The sequence below is a fragment of the Ostrinia nubilalis genome, unplaced genomic scaffold (genome assembly GCF_963855985.1).
Source record: "Ostrinia nubilalis unplaced genomic scaffold, ilOstNubi1.1 SCAFFOLD_45, whole genome shotgun sequence".
NCBI lineage: Eukaryota > Metazoa > Arthropoda > Insecta > Lepidoptera > Crambidae > Ostrinia > Ostrinia nubilalis.
In genome coordinates this window covers 25,001-30,000 of record NW_026973578.1, presented here as the reverse complement: position 1 = coordinate 30,000, position 5,000 = coordinate 25,001, and the positions used below count along the sequence as shown (strand labels likewise).

At 32.6% G+C, this 5,000-nt stretch overlaps 1 non-coding gene across 1 annotated transcript in view; it reads left to right on the top strand.

Annotated features, from left to right (window-relative positions):
• Positions 1 to 4,461: 4,461 nt before the first annotated feature.
• Positions 4,462 to 5,000, top strand: part of LOC135087458 (small subunit ribosomal RNA) — a 1,903-nt gene continuing 1,364 nt past the window's right edge. Inside the window, exon 1 of the ribosomal RNA XR_010260838.1 lies at positions 4,462 to 5,000. This exon is cut by the window's right edge and continues 1,364 nt beyond it. This is a non-coding gene — a ribosomal RNA (small subunit ribosomal RNA).

Below are 5,000 nucleotides of genomic sequence, written 5' to 3'. Positions count from 1 at the left end.
TGGTCGCGTCGCGATTGTCGTTTCATAATGAATGATGACGATGTTTTTTTGTGCAGCTACTTTTTTTAAAAATGAATAATGATTATAATGTTTTTTTTTTCTGACATAAATAAAATTTTAAATTTAAAAAAATGTAAAAATTGAAAATAGATGACATTGAATACAATATTTTATTTTTTATATTACATTTAATAAATAATTAAAATAATGAACGATAATTTAAAAGTAAAATATTTATTTATGCATTTATTTCACTACTCAAATTCGGTTAATGTGATAAATTGAAAATTATGAATAATCGCCGGTTGTTATGAATAATTACCGCCAGGCTTGGTAAAAGTGATAAATTAATCACATTTATCAGTGATTATTACATAATGTAACCTTAATACTAACAAATACCATAAAAGAGAGAACACCGGCTCGTGTACAGCGCTCATGTACAGCCTCACATTTAAATATAATTTGGCAAAATGAGTTTGGAATGTTTTTTTGCATAACATTACTTTGCCATATTTAGTTTATATGTTACGGTTAATGTGATAAATTGAAAATTATTAATAATAACCGGTTATTATGAATAATTACCGACAGTCGCGGTAAAAGTGATAAATTAATCACATTTAACAGTGATTATTTAATAATTCTACCTTAGTACTAACAAATTTCATAAAAGAGAACAACATCTTGTGTACGTGCTCGTGTACAGCCAAACTTTTGAACATTTTGATATCATATATTAATATAATTTGGCATAATGACTTTGGAATGTTTCTTGCATAATATTACTTTTCCATGATACCTATAACATAATATTTTGATTTAAAGTGAAAAATAGGTTAAGGTGCGGCGGGGGTGGCCCTTGGGCCACCCCTAAGCCGCCTATTTAGTTTTATACACACATAAATGACCTCATATTAATCACATTTACCAAATCATGCGGTAATTATTCATAATAACCGGCGATTATTCATAATTTTCACATTTATCACTTTGACCGTAACATATACACACATAAATGATCTCATATTAATCATCACATTTACCAAATCATGAGGTAATTATTCATAATAACCGGCGATTATTCATAATTTTCACATTTATCACATTTACCGTAACATATAAATTATTACTAATTTTTATAAAATTTCGTTGTGTAGAAAATAAATATAATATTTTTCGTACTCGAGCGACACCTATCGAACCGCTGGCGTGTGTGAAGAAATTACGTGGGTGCCTGCCACTAGCGAGAGGTGCGCAATTGTTTCAATAGATGGCGCTTTAGCAGTATTTCCTGGGTAGTGATGTAGCATAACATTCTGTAGATTCGAGTATCGATATTATTTTATTTGTAGTATTATGAATATAAAAAAAAAAATATTATTATTATTATTATCATCAAATTAATAAATATTTTTAAAATGTAAAAAATGTCGATGTCTATAATCAGTTGATAAATTAACGGTAAAATTAAATAATGCTACTGTATGTAAATAAGCAATATATTATACTGTTGTTGGTATTTATTTTCACTACATACGTATACTTGCATAATAATGAATGATTCTGTGTGTTGTGTTATTATTAAATTTATACATAATTTAACTCTTTATTCACTATCGACTGTTACACGTCACTACCCGAGAAATGTTGCTAAAGCGCCATCTATTGGGATAATAGCGCACCTCGCGCTAATGGCACCCACGTAAGCGGACAGTGAAGTTCGGTCGGTTCCCGACAGGTGTCGCCCGGGCGCGGAAATATTAAGTCCTTGTCTCAATCTACACACAAAATTGAATTTAAATCATACCTAATAGTAATAATAATATAATTTACTGTGCAATAATTTGGGTACTTACATAACACACTTTTCAGTAATCATTGCAATAATAAAATTATATTATCACCACTACAGTCTTGATTTTTAATTCGACGAAATTTGACAGCTGTAATTTTTTGACAATAAAAGGTAATAAAAATATGAAACTGAATTACATCAAGTACAACTAACAAGTATGATTGTTATTGTTTGTTTTGTGAATTCAATGTACACTAATTATTATGTACATTTTAGAGATTGAATAGGAAAAAAAAAACGCGTTTTTAACACAGTAAAACAACATAATAATAATTATTATGTTTAAAAATAATATTAATATCATAAACGAAAATATATATTGATGATCATCAATTATCATTGTCGTCATCATAATCAACTTGGATTATAAAATTGGCATCTTGTTAAATTAGCTATTTTATGAAACGAAGATTTTACTAACAAAGATTTACATAAAAAAAGGTTTGTAACCTATGGATATTGGCCAGCGAGTCCAGTAATAGAAAAATTATGTCCTTAATTTTATTGTAACTTCAAAAATATGATAATAAAAACTCAAATAAGCATTTTAAAAGGATCAGTACATTTTTAAATTGAAACCTTAAATTCTTTGAAGGTTTATTTTTTAATTTGTGGAAATGCTCTCCATTTTTTATTAGTGGAAATGTTTTAATGTTGGCAACACTTCTAAAATGTCAAAATTCCGTGTAATTAAAAATCTAATCAGACTTCAGGTACCGATAGTGTTGTACATTTTGTCTATTCTAGACAAATGTCTTAAAAACTTGGTGCAAAACGACGTTATTAATTATAATTTTAGGTCGTCAAAAGTTTTAAGTAATTTCGGGGATTACAAATTAGTTTGATTTATATTAATATAAAATTGCATAATTACATAACACACTCAAACATTTTAAGTGCAACTGTTGTTTATTTATAATTGGGTATTTAACAAAATTTAATTATGTACTTAACTTTTTAAAAGGCCTAATTTTATACACCTACTATGGTATATATTTATTAGTTAAAGTTTTGAATAGTTTTGAATATTTATCATATACATACCACAGTCAACTCAATTAGTTTTTTTGTTTGTTTTTCCAACAAATCACGAAATAGGAAAAAATGTATCAAATACAACTAAAAATCTTAATTTCTTTATTAAAAAAGTCGTGATTTCGAATTGTTATAATAATGATTTCGAATTAACAAAAATCATTTAATATTTTTTGTTCTTAATACGAAAGTTTTTTTTTTTTAATTAATTATTTTATTGTATTTATGTGTTATAAATATTTGTAATTTTCCTATTTCGTGATTTATGGGGTGTCGCTTTTAACACTTTAATCGCAATCAATTATTTTTTTTCTGTATCATCTTTTTAATTAAAAAAAAAAAAAAGGATTATCTAATCTAACCTAACCTAACCTAACCTAACCTAATCTAACCTAACCTAATCTAACCTAACTTTTTATAGTTTAATATATTTTTTTTAAATTATTAATTATCTGGTTATACATATAGGGGGTGTGTCACTTTGAATTTTTTTTTTTTTTTTGATTTTTTTTTTTTTTTTTTTACACTTGGCGTTTAAAGCTGCGCGTGCGCAGCAGCGTACGAGCATAGCGTTAAAAATGTTTCTTTTCCATTCGCGGCTTCCACTCGAGAACCGAGAGAGTGTACAGACAAACGCAACGTCGGCGGCGACCGGCCGAGCGAGATCAGTAACACAGCGACCGCCGTGCGCAGAGCGCGCGCGCACGCTCAAATGTATTATAAACATGATGCGCGCGCGCACACTCTGCGTACGACGGATCGGTGCGTTTATAAGTTGTGTTTTTTAAAGCAAAGTGGTGAAAGAGTTGATGAAACTTTAACTTTTTCACTCTGTATGTACACTCTGTTGGCGTCTGAGGTTTCGGATGTTCAATGAGATTGACGGGACTTAGTGTGGCTCATTGGACGCTTGTTAAACTTTGTAGATCTACGGATGGGTTGTATGATCGAATTCGTAATAAAGATCTGTCTCACTCGGGCAATGTGTCCGCGCTATGTGCAGTCATCTGTGCTTGCATACGCGCTTCGACTGGCCACTTTTTAATACGCTTCGTTGTAACGCTTCCCGCCACATTAACCTTACATAAGGGCGATGATGGCTTTTTAGCGTTTACATCAGCGTATCGAATATGTGTATATTTTTATGTATTCTATAGCACACACTCACAACACGCAAACATTTCAACGATGTATGTCTCTGTAGTGATGGTGTCGACAAATCGTGAGAGGTAGGGTGGTTTTTCCAACACCGGGCTGACATATCGTTCATGATACGAAATTTGTTAGATTTTATTATAAAATGTGATGAATGAATGTTATGTCTATGCGAACGTTCAGTGTGGGCGCCTCTGTGAGCGCTATGTGGGTGTGTTTTTTTAGCATTCTATATTAATTTATAGAGTGTTGCAAAGACTCGCCTCACGACACACGTTGTAACTGCGAACAGTGTACACAGTAGTCAAGCCCAGTTCGGTCGGTCAAACGTCGAATTGGGCTATAGACACCAAAAACACACTCTTCGTTAATATTCTTTAACGAGAGCTATCATATGTATAATATGTGCAAGCTCCCTGGTTGATCCTGCCAGTAGTTATATGCTTGTCTCAAAGATTAAGCCATGCATGTCTCAGTGCAAGCCGTATTAGGGCGATACCGCGAATGGCTCAATATATCAGTTTTGGTTCCTTAGATCTTACTCAGTTACTTGGATAACTGTGGTAATTCTAGAGCTAATACATGCAATCAGAACTCTGACCAGTGATGGGACGAGTGCTTTTATTAGATCAAAACCAATCGACGGAGGGCCTCGCGTTCGAAGTCGTTAATTTTGATGAATCTGGATAACTTTTGCCGATCGCACGGTCCAGCACCGGCGACGCATCTTTCAAATGTCTGCCTTATCAACTTTCGATGGTAGTTTCTGCGACTACCATGGTTGTCACGGGTAACGGGGAATCAGGGTTCGATTCCGGAGAGGGAGCCTGAGAAACGGCTACCACATCCAAGGAAGGCAGCAGGCGCGCAAATTACCCACTCCCGGCACGGGGAGGTAGTGACGAAAAATAACGATACGGGACTCTTACGAGGCCTCGTAATCGGAATGAGT